The sequence below is a fragment of the Bos grunniens genome, chromosome 4, assembly GCF_055505025.1.
Source record: "Bos grunniens cultivar Pamir isolate PY7600 chromosome 4, Bosgru_T2T1.0, whole genome shotgun sequence".
NCBI classification, from domain to species: Eukaryota; Metazoa; Chordata; class Mammalia; order Artiodactyla; family Bovidae; genus Bos; species Bos grunniens.
Window position 1 is genome coordinate 55,259,165 of NC_141168.1, and position 19,907 is coordinate 55,279,071.

Below are 19,907 nucleotides of genomic sequence, written 5' to 3' on the forward strand. Positions count from 1 at the left end.
GTAGAAGGAGAAAACAAACAAACAAACAAACAATAAAAAACAACAAGTTTCCTGCCCTGGGTAAGGGCAAGTCTACAGAAACAAAGTAAAATTAATGTATGTGAAAGCACTTAATGAATCTGTAAGGCTAATACTAATGGAGCATATTATAATCACTAATGTGAATTCACCAAGGAAGAAATGTTGTCAACAGAATGTGCTTGCTAGTTTACGGATTTGCCAGTCTGTGGGAACAGGGAAATGTCAAGGACTGAGGTCTGACCTAGGGATAAAATTACCAATTCATTCCACCTTCCTTTCAGGGTTCTTATGACAATTAACTTGCCAAGTTTCAACCGCAAGACCATATGTTTGTTAGATCAGGTGGGGAAATGTGGTTTATCCTGATTGTTTGTATTAACATTATTAGTGCAATGCTTCATTTATTATGCTGATCCAAATTCAATCTGTCAGGAGTTTTCTCAGGACACAAAAGTATAAAAATACGTAAGTGCAAGTGATTTTTAGGCTAGGAAAACTGAACACCTCTTCCCCAGCAGATCTTGTGGGCAATCAACTTGGACCTTACACAGAGTTGTACTCATGCTGATCATAGTCCCAATCCTTTCTAAAGCCTTGAAGATCCTTCCAAAGTGTCAGAGGAAAATTCCCATGTGCTAATGACAGCTTTAATATTTAACAAATTTTAATAATTCTAATTATTTGGAAGTTGGTATTTCAGTGTTCTAATTCAAGCTAAGTCATTTAACCAACCAAACCACTCATTTTGTGAGAATACAGAGTAACTAAATATATGTTGAACTCTTCCCTTCAATGTTTCCCTCTCACAATTACAAATGATAAGCTGAGTTCAGACACTAAAGTGTAGAATCGTTATAAGTAGCCAGATTCACAATTATTGTTTTCTAAGTCATAAGTCAGCCCACCAGGTGAGAATTCCTTTTTCTTCAGCCTTATCTTGCCCCTTTGCTATCCCACACTCTGCCTTTCAGCCATACAGACAACTTGCAGTTCCCCAAATGTATCACCCAGTTCAATAATTGTGTGCCTTTGTTTATGCATTCTCTAAGCCTAGCTCAATCTTTATTCATCAGGAAAGCTCTTAATCATGCTTCAAAACTCATGGCAGGCATTATGTCCCTGGTGAAGGGAAGCCTTCTCAAGTTCCCATTAGATGGTACATCCCCTCTACCTCTCTGCCCTCAGTATTCCTCCATGGGAACCACTGACTGTGGCCCTCCAAAGGCAGCAAGCTCCATTGGAGAGGGAAGAGTGATTTATCTTCACATTTCCTTTTCCCAGCCCATGGTCTGGCACAAAGTAGATCTCCAAAAATCTTGTGGGGCCAAGGAATGCAGGAAGTCTCCTCTAGTCTGGTTCATTTGTCTGAAGGAGTTTCACTGTCTAAGTTCCCTGTTTCAAATTCTTCCTGATATAAAAGATCAGGAAAACAAGTCCCCCCCGCCCCCCCCGCCTTAGGACAAATGGGCATGGATTATGAAAATGTTATGCAAGATTAAGCAAATGCTACTGACTTTCCTGCAGGAACTGTCCACCTATACAACTTTCAGATAGTTCGGCAGTTGAGCTTTTGTTACTAGTGGATGGTGCTGGTGGACAGGACTGTGACAATTGGTTTCTTTAGGGAATAAACTTTTCTTGTTCCCTCAGCTCTACTCCAGCTGAAGGAGGTAAGACTGTTTGTCAGAATCTTTCCTTTGTGCCATAGCAACCTGAATGCTCTCCCTGATCTCTGAGAGAAGAGACACAGGAAATCAGCTTGCTTTCTCTCTCTTCCTATCTGTAATAATCTTTTCACTGAAACTAAGCTAACAGGCTTGAGTTGAATGAAGGTGAAATTGAGGGGACTGCAGCTGTTAGAAACAAAATGACGTTAAATGTCATTGGTGATGAGGAGATTGAAAAGTTCACCGAGGAACAGACAGAAAAAGGAGAATTAATTCTCCATGAAAAAAGTGAAAGGTGAAAGTTGCTCAGTCGTGTCTGACTCCTTGTATGTATGTATAGTCCATGGAATTCTCCAGGCCAGAATACTGGAGTGGGTAGCCTTTCCCTTCCCTAGGGAATCTTCCCAACCCAGGGATCGAACCCAGGACTCCCACATTGCAGGCAGATTCTTTACCAGCTGAGCCACCAGGTAAGCCCAAGAATACTGGAGTGGGTAGCCTATCCCTTCTCCAGTGGATCGTCCTGACCCAGGAATCAAACCGGGGTCTCCTGAATTGCAGGCGGATTCTTTACCAAGCCATGGATGGAAGCAAATCAAAATGAGAATCTGGAGTTGCAGCTGAGAATGACAAAAAAAAATGTGGTCATGAGCAGTAGCTAATTCCAGGAAAGGAGAGAGGTGTGTGTGTGTGTGTGTTTGGGGGCGGGGGGTAGAGGGGTGGGTTGTTGGGGAGAAAGAGTGAGAGAGAGAAAGAGAGAGAAACTCCAGGAGGTAAAAACTGCTTATAAGTACGATGCTCCATTTCTGATTTCCAGATGGTGATATTTTTGTGTAAGGATGTCATTCAGAAGAATATTCAGAATGCTATAATCAGAATGATATTTTAGTACCTCAACTTTAAGTTGCTAATTAATGAGACATACTAAATACTAATGAAATTATTTTAATAAGACAATAGAACATATTTACATGTATATATATATTTATATATCAGCATATAAATACAATTACTTTACATATATATACCCCCCCACACACACACACACTCACACACACACATACACATGTATGTGTGCCTTCTGTTTGCCCTCCTTTCCGATTGTTGGATAGAGGTGTCCACTCTGTTGGATAATGAGAGAAAAGCATATACATGGTAGACAGAAACACAGTCCTCATCCCAAAGTTGTCAATGTATTACCTTACGGATCAAAAGAGACTTTGTAGATATGAATAAATTAAGGATCTAGAGGTGGGGAGATTATCTGGGTGGGCCCAACCGGACTGTAAACTCCCTTATCCGAGAGAGGGCAGAGTGTCAGAGTCAGGATAGGAGAGGTGATGACATGAATAGAATGTCAGTATCAGGGAGAGATTGGAAGATGCTGTGCTGAAGCTGGAGAAAGGAGCCAGGACTGGAAGAATGTGGGTAACCTCTACAAACTGGAAAAGGCAGGAAATGGATTCTTCTCATGAGCCCTCAGAAAGGAACACAAACTTGCTAACCCTTTAATTTAGCCCAGCGAGGCCCATTTTGGATTTCTGACCTGTAGAATTTTAAGACATTATAATTTGCGCTGTCTTAAGCTACTAAACTTGTAGTACTTTGTTGCAGCTCGATAGAAAACTCAAACAAATGATAATAGGCTCTTGTAGATGAACTTGATGTTTCAAGGGATCTGTGTCAGTGGGAAATAGGAGTAGGAAAACTGGAGAATGATGCTGATTTAAGAGATGGCAGAACTACTGATGTTGGAAGGGTAGCAGGGTTTGACTTCAAAATGTGCAAGTGACTTGTCCTTTTTCATCATTCTTCCTTAATCTCAGGTCCAAGGAAACAACAATGTAATCAGAATGACACACATATAGCAATATCCTTGCTTTATCACATAGAGTATTTTCTGCATATTGCAGAAAGTTTTTCAAGAATAATTTCAGTAGGGCCTTAATGAAATAATTATCCTCATATTAAATCCTTCCATAGTTTAACCACTCTAATTTGTTCAAACCTTTGTAAATTTTCAAGGACAAATTTAACTACAAATAATAAATTATTTAAAACCTACAGTGAAAAGGCTTTCTGAACCAATTCCCACTGAGCAGACATTTCCTGAATCTCAATCTTCTATCATCTTCCAGAAGATGCAAAAGAAGAAGTTGGGCAAGTAACATAATTTCCCTGGAGTTCTTATTTTGTGAAATTATGCCTAATTCATTGAGATGGGTAGAGAATGTTGAATCTTAGATCTGGAAGGAACCCCAGAGATGGAAGTAGCCCAGATTCCTCATTGTACATATGAGAAAACTGAATCAGTTACTTCAGTTACTTGCCCAAGATTTCCCATTGCATTGTCCTCTGCCTATGCCCCTAAATGAACAACATTCCAGGCTTTGTACTGGACAGTAGCAATACAGAAGTGACAAATTTTGTTTGTCCTTAAGAATTGTATAATCTAGGAAGGAAGACAGACAAATAAATACATAATATTTTGTAAACAGAATGATAGAAATAAGCATCAAGAATTGGTTAGATCGAAGGAAGGGCACATAGACCAGATAGGCATCACTCATCATGGATATTCACTGATTTTTAGAATAAAGGCTTTTATTGGCTTGTTTTTATTTTACAAAAGCAATTGGTCCTTGGTCGGTTTTTTTTAAAATACTATCAATAAAATGAAGAAAGTAAAAATTGTCCATAATCATATCATCCAGAGAGAACTACTTTTTTTTTTAATTGGAGAATAATTGCTTTAAAATGCTATAGAGGTCTCTGCTGTACCTCAACACGAATCAGTCATAATTATATATATATGTATCCCCTCCCTCGGAGAAGGCAATGGCACCCCACTCCAGTACTCTTGCCTGGAAAATCCCATGGATGGAGGAGCCTGGAGGGCTGCAGTCCATGGGGTCGCTAAGAGTCGGACACGACTGAGCGATTTCACTTTCACTTTCACTTTCACTTTCCTGCATTGGAGGAGGAAATGGCAACCCACTCCAGTGTTCTTGCCTGGAGAATCCCAGGGATGGGGGAGCCTGGTGGGCTGCTGTCTATGAAGTTGCACAGAGTCGGACACGACTGAAGCGACTTAGCAGCAGCAGCATCCCCTCCCTCTTGAGCCTCCCTTTCCCTGCCATGCCACCTCTCTGTGTTGTCACAGAGTACCAAGCTGGGCATCCTGTGTTATACAGCAGCTTCCCGCTAGCAGAGATAACTACTCTTAGCATTGTCTTATCAGATCAGATCAGATCAGATCAGATCAGTCGCTGTTAGATCTACATAGATATATCCACACAACCATGCAATATGTACATATTTCTAGTTTGTCTCTCTCAACATATGTATAATTTTAATAGATATATATGCATCCTTCTGCTATTTGTCACTTATTTCAAAATCACTGAACATGAGGGTTAAAATAAATATACTGAGTACCATCTTGTCCAACTGCAAATAAATAATTTTTATAAATTTTTAAATAATTTAAGATATACAGAAAAATGCAAAGATTACTATTACTAAAGAATTCACCATATCCTCTTTGCTCTATTATTAACATCTTACATTAATAAGGTAATTTATTACAATTAATAAATCAATATAGATTCATCATTATTAATTACAGTCCCTACCTTTGTTTCCTTATTTTACCTAATATTCTCTGTGCCATTATCCCATCCAAGATACCACATTACATTTAGTTTTCATATCTTCTGTGTCTCCTCTTCACTGTTAGGATTTCTGACTTTCTTGTTTTTGATGACGTTGACATTTTTGAAGAATATTTATCAAATATTTTGTAGAATGTCAACTCTGTTGAAATTTGTCTCGTGTTTTTCTTATAATCAGGCTGGAGTTATGGGTGTGAGGGAGGAAGGTCACAGAGTTAAAGTAGCATTCTCATCACATTGCATCAAGGGCACAAACAGTTAATATTAACATGCTACTGCTATGTCACTTCAGTCGTGTCCGACTCTGTGCGACCCCATAGACAGCAGCCCACCAGGCTTCGCCGTCCCTGGGGTTCTCCAGGCAGGAACACTGGAGTGGGTCGCCATTTCCTTCTCCAATGAGTGAAAGTGAAGTCGCTCAATCGTGTCCGACTCTTAGCGACCCCATGGACTACAGCCTACCAGGCTCCTCCATCCATGGGATTTGCCAGGCAAGAGTCCTGGAGTGGGGTGCCATTGCCTTCTCTGAATATCGACATGACATGACTGCTTATGTCCTTTTGATGACATGACTTGATCACCTGGTTCACGTATTGTTTTTCAGGTTTCTTTTCTGTAAAGTTACTCCCTCTCACCTTACTATACTTTATTATTTGGAAGAAAGTCACTATGTTAATCCCATATCCAAGGAGTAAAAGTTAGATGGTGCAGTAGCCAAATAAATTATTTGGAGTTCTGCATGGGAGATTTGTCTATTCTCCCAGAATTATTTATTTAAGTAATCACTCTTCTGTATCAGTATGGATTCATGGACATTTATTTTAAATTTGGGATTATTATTCAATACTGTTTTATTTATTGTGTGCTCTTATTGATGAATACGAGCTTTTCCAGCTGGCTTTTGTTATCTCTTTGACATATTACAGCATTGTGTGTGTGTTTAGCACTCCCTTACTTTAAGATGTTAAAAGTTTATCATTTATAGTCCAGCCATCTCTCAAGCTGCATTGGTTCCTTTCACAGAAGAATATTAGAAACCAAGTTCTGGGTAATGTGCATATGCAAGTTTATTACTATTGGGTGTTTTGTTTCTAGACCCTCTCATCTGACAGAGGAAATATATATGTGTATGCTAACTCATCCGTATAAACATAGCTATAAATATTTCCATATGTAACCATCTGTATGTATGTTAAGCTAATTGTGAGTTAATACTGATGTCCTCAACTCTAATCCATTACCACCTGGATTCTTCTAGCCTCTTCCCCTTGTTTATTTGTAAATTTCCCCTCCAACTGTGAGAAACCTGGCTCCCACATTGTTTGTTTCTTTTCCCTTTTATTTTCACTTAGCCAAGCTAAAGAGTCATCCCTTTTATTGATCTTTTCAAATAACCAGTTTTTTGGTTTCATGGATTTTTCTCTATTGTTTTCTTATTTTTAAGTTTTATTGATTTATTGCTTTTATTTTTATTATTGTATTTCCTTCTGCTTCCTTTAAGCTTATATTGCATAGGTTATAGGCTTTAGATCTTCATTATTTTCTAAAATATGCATTTAATACTATAAATTTCCTTTTAAGCACTGGTTTTGATACATCTTACAAATTTTTATAATTGTGATAGGTTTTATTTTCATTTAGTTCAAAATATTTTTAAACTTAAGATTTCTCATTTAACTCGTGTTATTTAGTCTGCAAATATTTTGAGATTTGATAGTTATATTTTCTGTTACTGATGTCTAGTTTGATTCTACTGCAACATGAAAACATAGCTTTGTGATTTCTAGTTTTATAAATTTATTAATGTACATTTTATGGCCCAGAATGCAATCAACTTTGTTGAATGTTCTTTGTGAGCTTGAGAAGAATGTTTATTCTCCTATAGTTGAATGAAATTCTTTATGCATTAAGTTGGCTAATAGTTGGTTAATAGTATAAGTATCTTCACTGATTCTCTACCTGTTTTGTGTATCAGGTACTGAAAGAGGGGTGGTTAAGTCTCCAGTTACAATAGTGGGAATGCCTGTTTCTCCTTTCAGTTATATTAGTGTTCATTTCAAGTGTGTCTATACTCTTGTGTTAAGTGTATACATTGCCCAGTCCACGAACATACTCCTCACTGCTTAACAGGCCAATAAATAAGAGATAAGTTGTTGGGGCAAAAGAATAATGATTTTATTCGAGAAAGCAGCAGGCAGAGAAGGTGGTAGACTATTGAACCATCCCACCTGGGTTAGAAGTCCAGCTTCTTTTATACTAAAGGTGTGGCTGGTTATCTCAGACCTCTTGGTGCTGGCCAGACTCTGGAGGAGATGTGATAACTGTTCTTGCAGTTGTCGACATACATCTGATCATAACATCCCTGTAAAGCTTCAAAAAAATGAATGTTATTTTCCGTTCTGCAACTTATCATCTTTATATATATATGTGAAAAGAGTTATACAATGTGGTAGACCTGGGTTCGATCCCTGGATTGGGAAGATCCCCTGAAGGAGGGCATGGCAACCCACTCCACTGTTCTTGCCTGCGGAATCCCCATGGACAGAGGAACCTAGCAGGCTACAGTCCATAGGGTCGCAAAAAGTCAGACACGACTGAGCAACTAAGCACATACATGCCTTTAAATGTCAAGCCTGGAAGACAGAGCTTTGAGAAAGTGTTGCTATAGGCAACACTAGTTTACTGTTTGATGAAAGAAAGGTGCAGAGCCAGTATGACTAAGCACAGGCAACAGAGCACAAAGGATAGAACTAAAGGAATAGATCCAATATGGAGTCAGATTTGTCTTCTGTTACACATACACATTTAGAATTGTTGTGTCTTCTGGAGAATTTGGCTTCCCCAGTGGCTCAATGGTAAAGCATCCACCTGCAATGCAAGAGATGCAGGTTCAATCCCTGGGTCGGGAAGATCCCTTGGAGGAAGAAATGGCAACCCACTCCAGTATTATTGCCTGGAAAATCCCATGGACAGAGGAGTCCAGTGGGCTACAGTCTGTGGGGGTCACAAAGAGTCGGACACAACTGAGAACGCACACGACCAACAACAACCAACTGGAGAATTTGTACCTTTATCGTCACATAATGCCAAATTTAATCCCTGCTAATCTTCCTTTTCTAAAGTCAGCTTTGTTTGTAATGAATGTAACTAATCCAGTTTTCTTTTGATTATTATGGTGTATCTTTCTCCATCCCTTTTACTTTTAATCTATTTGAGTGTTTGTATTTAAAAAGGATTTTTAATAAACATCAAATTTGGAGTTTTTTTAACCTTTTTTTTAACCCACTCTGACAATCTCTGTCTTTTAATTACTGTATTTCAAGCAATCACATTTAAAGTGATTATTGATATAGTTGGAATAATGTCTCCATGTTATGCCTACTGTGTTTGCAATCATTTTCTATTGTATTTGTGATTTGTTTCTTTTTCCTCCTCTGTTTTTTTTTTTGTTTTGTTTTGGTTTTACTGTCAACTTCTATGACTCTATTCTCTTTTCTCTCTTAGCATGCCCTGAATACTTATTTGAAAACGTACTGCGTGGTTTCCGTAGAGTTTCTACTACTCATTTTTAACTAATCTAAATTAAATGTATTCTTCATTTTTGTTATAACATTTTTTATTTCTAGACTTTCCTTTATATTTTTCTTAGTTTCCCTTTCTCTGCTTATATTAACCATCTTTTCTTGCATGGTGTATACTTTTTCCATTAAACCTTTAACATACTAATCTTAGTTAAGTTACATTTCTCATCTGATAATGCTAACATCTGTGTCATAGTTGAGTTTGGATCTGATCATTGTTTTACCTCTTTATACAGTGTTTTTTCTTGCTTTTAAATTTTTGTTGTTGAAAGTCTCACATGTTGAATCAGGTAATAAGAACTGTAGCAAATGGCCTTTATTATAAGAATTTATGCTAATCTGACCAGAGATTGGTCTATATTAAATGTCAGCCATGGCTATGGATGCCAGAGGCTTTCAAATTCCTCTAGTGTCCTGGTTTTTATCTCCCATCTTAACTTTGGTTTTCCCCAAGTACTCCTCAGAAAGAGAGAGAAAGAGAAGAGAAGGAAAAAGAGATTATAGATCTTTCAGCTGTAATCCAGTACTATTATATCAGAACTCTGCTGGTGTGTGAGTAGAATGTGGGAAAGGGAATGCATTCTGCAATCTTTTGATTAGATCTCAGTGTTTTAGTGGGCCTCTAAAACACTGAGGCTGAGACTCAGTGGTTGGGGTTGAGACTTTCACAAATGTTTCTCCAGTTATATAGCTTCTTCCCTCCTGCCCTATTGTCATACCTGGAAGAAGCATTCCCGATGTATTTCCTTGAAGTACTGACCCCAATGGACCATGCTTTTTCTTAAATGAGACAAGAAATCTAAAGTGGTCTGTAATAGGAGGAATGTTCTTCCACAACTGGGGTAAGGTTCTTGCAAAACATTTTCTCTTGGAAAACAGACCTTTGTTATGGAGAAGGATCTGGTCATATTAATATTTCACAATGATTACTCTTGCCCTATGTCTCCTAGAGCCATGAGAGTCTCTTTCTTACATCTTCATTGTGAGGACCTATTGGGTTTCCTGAAAGTAAAGCTCACAAAAATGGGAGAGATTCTCTGGACTTCATTCTTGAAAGATCTTAGATGCTGCCCAAGTGTGCTATATTCACTCTGTTCATGGTGTGGAATAGTAGAGCTTTTTACTTACTAACTCTATGTGGTTTTCTGATGTAAATGGTAGCTGTAATTGCGTTGATTCTTCTTGAATCACTGAGGATCCATTTGGATTAAAACGGCTTGGAGCCATTAGCATAGGCAATACTGAGTAGTTTCTCGGTTAGCAGATCCATGAAAGGGAAATGACAATGGACAGTCTAGGAAGTACACGTTGGTAATATAGTACCTATTCAGTAATGCCAAAATTGTTAAGTACCCACGACAGTGTATAGAGAAGATGATATTAGGTATTTTGTTTCCTAATCAAGGAGCTTCCCATGTGGTGCTAATAGTAAAGAGCCCATCTGCCAATGCAAGAGACATAAGAGATGCAGGTTTGATCCCTGGGTCGGGAAGATCCCCTGGAGGAGGGGAAGGCAGCCCACTCCAGTATTCTTGCCTGGAGAATTCCACACACAGAGAAGCCTGGCAGGCCCCAGTACATAAGATCGCCTAGAGGTGGACACGACTGAAGCAACTTCACATGAACACACTTCCAATCAAAAGTGTGGTAGATAAAGGGGAAAAGTCAGTGCCCACTTCCTCTACTACTGTCAAGGAATCTTGTTCAGTTTATCAGACATTTACTGAGTAGTTATTTCCTATGAACAAAGTAACTGGGAATACTTTCCAGCTGCCTGGACTGTTCTAGATAACGTACCCTGAATATCATTCATTTGCATTCTGAGAACATTTTGTACCTCAATTACAGCAATGAGCAGTTCACAATATATGCTACAGTTTTGAGTCATGGCTAGTGGTCCCATTTCAGGATTAAAGATTAGAGAACTGCCTCCTTTTTGTTACTTTTCTATATGGTCAGATTTAACATAATCATTGTTAAAAAGCAATTTCAGTTCCTTATTGACTTTTAGCTACTCTGTAGAGTGTGTAATCTAAGACATAAGAATGTATATTTTCCCCCATGGGGATCAGTAAAGAGAGGTAGTAAAGAAAGTTTTTTGTTGCCAGTAATAATGCAGCCCATAAACTTTTAAAATATATCTTGAATTGCTCTGCTTCTAAAAAACTTTATTCACCTAGCCTCTGTTATCTTGGTTATTTTACATGGTATTATAATTTTTGTTTATGACTCTATTTCCATCCTAAAAAAGAGTCCCTTAATTCAAGGAGAATATCTCATTTTTGTATCTATAGTACCTAGAAGAATGCCAGCCCAGAAATCCTGTGCAATAAATACTCATTGAGATGAAATTAAAATGAGTAAGATTCTAGTTCAATTTGAAATTCAGCCTCGATTTCATGATTGAGCTCTAGACCTATGTATCCAAATTGCCTGCACAGTTATTACTATTAGAATCATCATTATAAATACAGGCTCAATGCATCTAATGACAATGTATTCAGTTTATAGGCCATTTTTAAGGCATTATTGCTGTGAACCCTACAACATTTCTGTAAGGGGAGCATCTGTAAAATAAGTATCTACTTTTTACTGATGAGAATATTCAGATTCAGAAATTAAGACCTGCCCAATGTCTCATAGGTAGTAAATACAGGAGCCAGAGCTGAGCTAAGCACCTGTGACTCCTAAGCACCTGTGTCCTAAGCAATTTATGTCTTTATGTCTTTCCTTTGTCCTACAGAGTTTTTTCAGTCTAATGCTCTTGAAATTTGGGACTGAACAGTTCTTTGTAATGGAGGGAGTGCTCTGTGTATTACAACATGCACAACACTATCCTTGGCCTCTGCCCATGAAACAGTATCCTTCATCCCACTGTGACAACCACAGATGTCTTCAGACATTGTCAAAGGTCCCCTCAGGGGCAAAATCAGTTCCATTTGAGAATCAGAGGTCTAATAGCAGGCACATGATGGTAGGTGTTCCGTGACAAGCACAAGCAAAACAAAAATAATATAGGGGAGTCCCATTCCAGGCAGAGGCAGCATTTGATTTGGATCTTTACTGTAGAAAGACTGAATTGAGTAGGGTTTGTTGTGATAAGAATGAATACCAATATTTGTGCACATGCTTGATGCAACAAATCTAACTCAAAGGGTTAAATTACAGTATAAGCATAATTAGAGATCTCAATACGTAAAATGCCATCTTAATGTCCATCTACTGGAAATTAAGAGTTATTTGGAACATGGAGCTATTTGGGGTCAGTTAATCTCATGATATGCATTTAGCATCTCAATTTATCATATTATCTACTAAAGATTATAGGAAAGAATTACCTCTCATTTATTTTTGTAGCTTATTAACCTATAAATCATCCTAATCATCATTTAATTGAAGGGTACATGGAGCTTGTATTTTCTAGTACGTTTCTGGCTCATTGGGAATATTCCAAAAATATTGAGCCTGAGTGTCTTTGCATCAATGTAAAAGGAAGGAAAGCCTACCTTTAGCTCTCATTTGTGTTTAGCTAGGGCTCTTGGACCTGCTGAGAAACTCTCGCAACACACATGATAACCAGTTCTCTGACTTAGCTTGCTGGACACAGAATAACTGGGCTAAATCTACTTCCCCTTTATTTAAAATAATTGGAAAACCAAGAAAGATTCTGACAACTCTGAAAAATAATATGCTCTCTTTTTCTGAACTAACCATTTGGAAAGTATATAAGAGCAACTTTTATTTGAGTTCTTAGAATGTTATATATAATTGTTAATCATATGGATTTGGAAGTCAGATAGGTCTAACTTTGCCTGACTCCTGGGTCTATCCATTACGACTTATGTGACTGGGGACAAGTTGTTTAATATCTGTGAACCTCAGTTTACTCATCTATGAAGTAGAAATAATAATAACTTACACCAAGTAAGAAAATGTACAACCTTTAGTGTGGGATTTGGCACAAGTCAATAATAAAGGAGAGCTATCATTATCATCATCTTATTTTTGTCAACATGGTTATGTACAGAATTCCTATATGGGAAGGACTCAGCTGAAATGAGAGTGGGTATATCTTTGAACTTGTGCTGACATAATCCTTTTTACAGGATCAGAAACACTCAATTAGTCTTAGTAAAGAATGTGGGTCTGATGAAATTCTAGGGAGGCTGAAGCTCTATCTCCCTATCAGGCTGTGTCTCTGAGGTTTTTAATGATCAGAGACATTATCACTTATCACTAACATGTTCTCTGTAAGAGACATTTTCACAGGATATAAGTGGAAAAAGTAAAAGTGGGAACATTCCCAAAGAGCTGGAAACATACTAGAAAACACAAGCTCTGCATACAGTTCAACAATCAATATATCTTTTAATGTTTAGTAATAGAGGGTGAGTATTTGTGAGTAGAAGAGCAATGTCAAGAAGCACCAATTAGGAAAAAAGATGCACTAACCAGAAACAATGATTCTGAAATGCTGCCCTTTGGGACTCACTACATCACAGTTGCTTTGGAGAACTTAAAAAGGCAGATTTTCTCATCCCATCCCAGACCTACTGACTAAAATCTCTGGCACTAGAGACTTCCATGCACATTCAGGTTTGAGAACCCTTGAATCAAAAGTCTCAAATCTCTGTCATGTCTCCCTTTAATATTCAATAGTTCAAACCCATTAGACGTTTCAGCAATACAACTGACTCTAATCTAGACTTATCAAGCCACCTGATGATTATAATTGGGCTTCTCATGTAGATCGAAGGTTTCAGTTCTCCAGAGCTTACACTTCTGGTGTTGACACTCTTGATTCTTCCCTTCAACTTGCTCTGCTTCTCGGTTTGGACCTCCTCTCACTCTGCACTCCTTCCTGTAGTGAACTCACCTGTCACTTTGGCTTCAATTAGAAGCTATTTTGTGACTGAAGACGCATGTGAACCCAGACTTCATTACTGAACACTAGACTCATGTAGTTCAAACTGCATACTGATACTTTTCTTTGGTGTTTCCACAGGAACCCCAAACTACATTTGCAAAACAAAACACACTAGATCCACTTATAAACGTATACCTCCTTCTGTAATCCCTGGTCACTACATGAAATGATACTGACCAGTTGACCAAGTTGGAAATCTGAGAAAAATCTTTGACCACTGTCTTTCCTCACTTTGTAGATCAGTTAATAAGACCTGCTGATTTTTTTTTTCTCCCACGTGGTTCTAAAGTAACTCATGTCTTTATCTCTAACTCTGGGCCACAGCTGTGGTCATTAATATTCTCACCTGGTCCCCAGCCTCATGTCTTCAGTCATGTTCCTTCCACTCATTCCATTCTCCATATTAAAACAGGAGGAACTTTTTATAATATAAATCTGATCGTGTCACTTCTCCACTACTCTCAGAATTAAGTGCAAACCTCTTCAGTTCAGTCACTCAGTCGTGTCCGATTCTTTGTGACCCCATGAATCGCAGCACGCCAAGCCTCCCTGTCCATCACCAACTCCCGGAGTTCACTCAGACTCACATCCATCGAGTCATTGATGCCATCCAGCCATCTCATCCTCTGTCATCCCCTTTTCCTCCTGACCCCAATCCCTCCCAGCATCAGAGTCTTTTCCAATGAGTCAACTCTTCACATTAGGTGGCCAAAGTACTGGAGTTTCAGCTTTAGCATCAGTCCTTCCAATGAACACCCAGGACTGATCTCCTTTAGGATGGACTGGTTGGATCTCCTTGCAGTTCAAGGGACTCTCAAGAGACTTCTCCAACACCACAGTTCAAAAGCATCAATTCTTCGGCACTCAGCTTTCTTCACAGTCCAACTCTCACATCCATACGTGACCACAGGAAAAACCATAGCCTTGACTAGACAGACCTTTGTAGGCAAAGTAATGTCTCTGCTTTTCAGTATGCTATCTAGGTTGGTCATAACTTTTCTTCCAAGGAGTAAGCGTCTTTTAATTTCATGGCTGCAATCACCATCTGCAGTGATTTTGGAGCCCCAAAAAATAAAGTCTGACACTGTTTCCACTGTTTCCCCATCTATTTCCCATGAACTGATGGGACCAGATGCCATGATCTTCAAGAGTGCAAAATCCTTGATGATTTGGTTACTCCTTTCCTCATCCATATCACTTGACATTGACTCTATATGTTATTCAGTTGTTGTTGTTGTTCAGTCACTAAGTTATGTCCAATTCTTTATGACCCCATGGACTGCAGTAGCCATACTTGCTGCTGCTGCTGCTAAGTCGCTTCAGTCATGTCCAACTCTGTGCAACCCCACAGATGGCAGCCCACCAGGCTCCGCCATCCCTGGAATTCTCCAGGCAAGAACACTTAGACTTTTGCAATTCTTCAATGATACTATTTTCTCTCTTGCCCCCAGACCGTTGCATATGCTGTTCCCTTTCCCTGGATCACCCTCTATCTCCCCTCCCAATGCAGAGTATAGGGGCTTGCATTTATTTTCTGACACCCTTAAGAGGACTACTCCAGACAAATGGGACTATAAATAAACTCATTTAGTTGGAAAGACATTAAACCTGTATCTCTTCTTTTAGCCTATTTTCCCAGGATGACATATCAATGGTAGAAGAATTTAAGTAAGAAATTCCTGACACATTCATTCTAGTGTCTAATATACCAAAAAATCATTTTGTGATATTGTCAAATGACGTGGTTTTCTGGGTCTCACTTCCCCTATCCCTGCCATTGTGTTACAGGATTTCCAAAGAGATCAAAATTATGAGAATGATATATTTATTGAAAATACACAAAATTCATGACATTAACTTTGTCAATCTCATTTTTTACCCTACCCTCATCTCCCTACTAATTGGAACATCCCCTTTAGCTTATTTCCTTTCTGCTTCACCTCTTTTACTGACTTGTATTCTCCCCTAGAATCAAGCTTAGACCCTATATTTTCCAGGATGGTTTTTTCCAAACCATCAATGATGAGCTGAGGGTTCTAACTATGAAATCCCATAGAGCCCTATACTTTTACCCCTCTAAACTTAGTAACTCAATTGTCATTTTGATTTACTTTATTGCCTACTTCCTTAGACAGTGAGCTAATTCAGCTTTAACTATTTCTTTATTACTAAGGAAGATATTATTCTGCATGCTGGGAAACAGAACTGGAAGGAAAGTGTTCATTTGGAAAGCTGTTCTTAGAGTAGCAGTGCACTGGCTATCAATTTCCCACTGTTTCACATATTTTAATATAGTCTATGATATCTTCTCTTGTGTTGTTGGAAGAGGGTGTTTGCTATGACCAGTACATTCTCTTGGCAAAACTCTATTAGCCTTTGCCCTGCTTCATTCTGTACTCCAAGGCCATATTTGCCTGTTACTCCAGTTGTTTCTTGACTTCCTACTTTTGCATTCCAGTCCCCTATAATGAAAAGGACATCTTTTGGGGATGTTAGTTCTAAAAGGTCTTGTAGGTCTTCATAGAACCATTCAACTTCAGCTTTTTCAGCATTCCTGGTTGGGGCATAGGCTTGAATTACCATGATATTGAATGGTTTGCCTTGGAAACGAACAGAGATCATTCTGTCGTTTTTGAGATTGCATCCAAGTACTACATTTCAGACTCTTTTGTTGACCATGATGGCTACTCCATTTCTTCTAAGGGATTCCTGCCCACAGTAGTAGATACAATGGTCATCTGAGTTAAACTGACCCATTCCAGTCCATTTTAGTTTGCTGATTCCTAGAATGTCAACGTTCACTCTTGCTATCTCCTGTTTGACCACTTACAAATTGCAAAGAAATAGAGGAAAACAACAAAATGGAAAGACTAGAGATCTCTTCAGGAAATTAGAGATACCAAAGGAACATTTTATGCAAAGATGGGCTTGATAAGGACAGAAATGGTATGGACCTAAAAGAAGCAAAGGATATTAAGAAGAGTTGGCAAGAATACACAGGAGAACTGTACAAAAAAGAGCTTCACGACCAAGATAATCATGATGGTGTGATCACTCACCTAGAGCCAGACATCCTGGAATGTGAAGTCAAGTGGGCCTTAGAAAGTATCACTACGAACAAAGCTAGTGGAGGTGATGGAATTCCAGTTGAGCTATTCCAAATCCTGAAAGCTGATGCTGTGAAAGTGCTACACTCAATATGCCAGCAAATTTGGAAAACTCAGCAGTGGCCACAGGACTGGAAAAGGTCAGCTTTCATTCCAATCCCAAAGAAAAGCAATGCCAAAGAGTGCTCAAACTACCGCACAATTGCACTCATCTCACACGCTAGTAAAGTAATGCTCAAAATTCTCCAAGCTGGGCTTCAGCAATATGTGAACCGTGAACTTCCAGATGTTCAGGCTGGTTTTAGAAAAGGCAGAGGAACCAGAGATCAAATTGCCAACATTCGCTGGATCATTGAAAAAGCAAGAGAGTTCCAGAAAAACATCTATTTCTGCTTTATTGACTATGCCAAAGCCTTTGACTGTGTGGATCACAATAAACTGTGGAAAATTCTGAAAGAGATGGGAATACCAGACCACCTGACCTGCCTCTTGAGAAACCTGTATGCAGGTCAGGAAGCAACAGTTAGAACTGGACATGAAACAATAGACTGGTTCCAAATAGGAAAAGGAGTACGTCAAGGCTGTATATTGTCACCCTGCTTATTTAACTTATATGCAGAGTACATCATGAGAAATGCTGGCCTGGAAGAAGCACAAGCTGGAATCAAGATTGCCCGGAGAAATATCAGTCACCTCAGATATGCAGATGACACCACCCTTATGGCAGAAAGTGAAGAGGAACTCAAAAGCCTCTTGATGAAAGTGAAAGAGGAGAGTGAAAAAGTTGGCTTAAAGCTCAACAATCAGAAAACTAAGATCATGGCATCTGGTCCCATTACTTCATGGGAAATAGATGAGGAAACAGTGGAAACAGAGTCAGACTTTATTTTTTTGGGCTCCAAAATCACTGCAGATGGTGATTGCAGCCATGAAATTAAAAGATGCTTACTCCTTGGAAGGAAAGTTACGACCAACCTAGATAGCATATTCAAAAGCAGAGACATTACTTTGCCAACAAAGGTCCATCTAGTCAAGGCTATGGTTTTTCCAGTGGTCATGTATGGGTGTGAGAGTTGGACTGTGAAGAAAGCTGAGCACCGAAGAATTGATGCTTTTGAACTGTGGTGTTGGAGAAGACTTGAGAGTCCCTTGGACTGCAAGGAGATCCAACCAGTCCATCCTAAAGGAGATCAGTCCTGGGTGTTCATTGGAAGGACTGATGCTAAAGCTGAAACTCCAATACTTTGGCCACTTCATGTGAAGAGTTGACTCATTGGAAAAGACCCTGATGCTGGGAGGGATTAGGGGTAGGAGGAGAAGGGGACAACAGAGGATGAGATGGCTGGATGGCATCACCAACTCGATGGACATGAGTTTGAGTGAACTCCGGGAGTTGGTGATGGACAGGGAGCCCTGGCGTGCTACGATCATGGGGTCACAAAGAGTCGGACACGACTGAGCAACTGAACTGAACTGAACTGAAATGATGATATCTTATTTAAATATCAATAACCTCCGATATGCAGATGACACCACCCTTATGACAGAAAGAGAAGAGGAACTAAAGAGCCTCTTGATGAAAGTGAAAGAGGAGAGTGAAAAAGCTGGCTTAAAACTCAACATTCAAAAAATTAAGATCATGGCATCCAGTCCCATCACTTCATGACAAATAGATGGGGAAATATTGGAAACAGTGACATACTTCATTTTCTTGGGTTCCAAAATTCATGCAGAAGACGCTTTAAAAAATTCAGTGATGCACACATAATTTTTCTGAATTAACTGTGCCTCTGAAAAGGAATTGATTTTCCCAGGACCATTTTAGTAGCAGCTTGGTTAAGATCCAGTCCTAGCCTCCTAATTTATAATGCAGATTTCAACGCATTGTGTACGGCAACCTCCCAATAAGTTATCTACATAAACAATATATATATAGCTAATGGCTAACTAAAATATGAGTAATTGATGGTTTCTTGGGATGCAATTACATGTCTACTTTTATTTAAAAATCATTTATATTAAAATGAGAACTTAAAATATGGACTTCATTTTCCAAGTGTAGTTCTGGATATGATAGTTCAGTTACAGTATGCCTTGCGAGTTAGCCTTTGTCAAAGACTAAGTTTCTGGTCTTCTTAGGGTTAAATGGGTTGTGGATGCCCACAGGAGGAAAAGGAGGCTGTGGTGGTATCTCAGGTCTCTAGAGACTCCTGGGCTTATGAGAGTAAAGATCTCAAATGCTGGTGGTGGAGAGGTGAGAGAACCTGAAGAGACAAGGGTTTCTCCTAGGGTAGGTTTCAGACCAGTTTATAGGGCTGTTCAGATTCTACTCATTGACACTAGGAGCTCTGCAGAGGAGCCTCACTAGCTGTCATAGAGAGAGAGGGAAGACTCGATGAGGCCCTGTCACCTTACTCCCCTTGAAGGTAACCTCAGCACTTTCCTTTAACATATTGGGGCTCCTGTTTGTTTGAAATTAAATGTAATTATAAATGCACATGGTCTTTTCCATCACTTAAAACTCTGCTAATGCAGCTTTTCAAAATGAAGAAAATTTGCTGGCAGGCATGACTCAAGGATAGAATCATTTTTAGGGAATGCTTTTAGCATTATGTCCTTCATAAGAATGCATGCTGAATGTGACTGTGAAATTTAAGTTTTTAAAATGAGGCTAGTAATGTGCTTATTTACCTTTCAATAATGAAATTGTCTGATCTTTCAACTAAAGTACTTCATAGATACTGAAATACCATGGAGGATAAGACTGTTAGCCCTTAGAATTTGGTCCTCTTCCTTATGGGTTTGGGAGTATGTGTATATATTTATGTTCTGTTTACTCTGAAAATTTCCAGTAGAAGTTCTTGAGAATTGAACCTCTCCACCCAGAATATCAAGTTCCCCTGTCCTCATTTCCAATGATGGTTTGCAAT

The 19,907-nt window shown here is 38.9% G+C and overlaps 1 protein-coding gene across 1 annotated transcript in view; it reads left to right on the plus strand.

The window, feature by feature from the left end:
- Positions 1 to 1,558: 1,558 nt before the first annotated feature.
- Positions 1,559 to 19,907, plus strand: part of ITPRID1 (ITPR interacting domain containing 1) — a 121,521-nt gene continuing 103,172 nt past the window's right edge. Inside the window, exon 1 of the mRNA XM_086398475.1 lies at positions 1,559 to 1,691. The gene's annotated coding sequence lies outside the window, so the exon portion shown is untranslated. The remainder of the gene's footprint in view (positions 1,692 to 19,907) is intronic.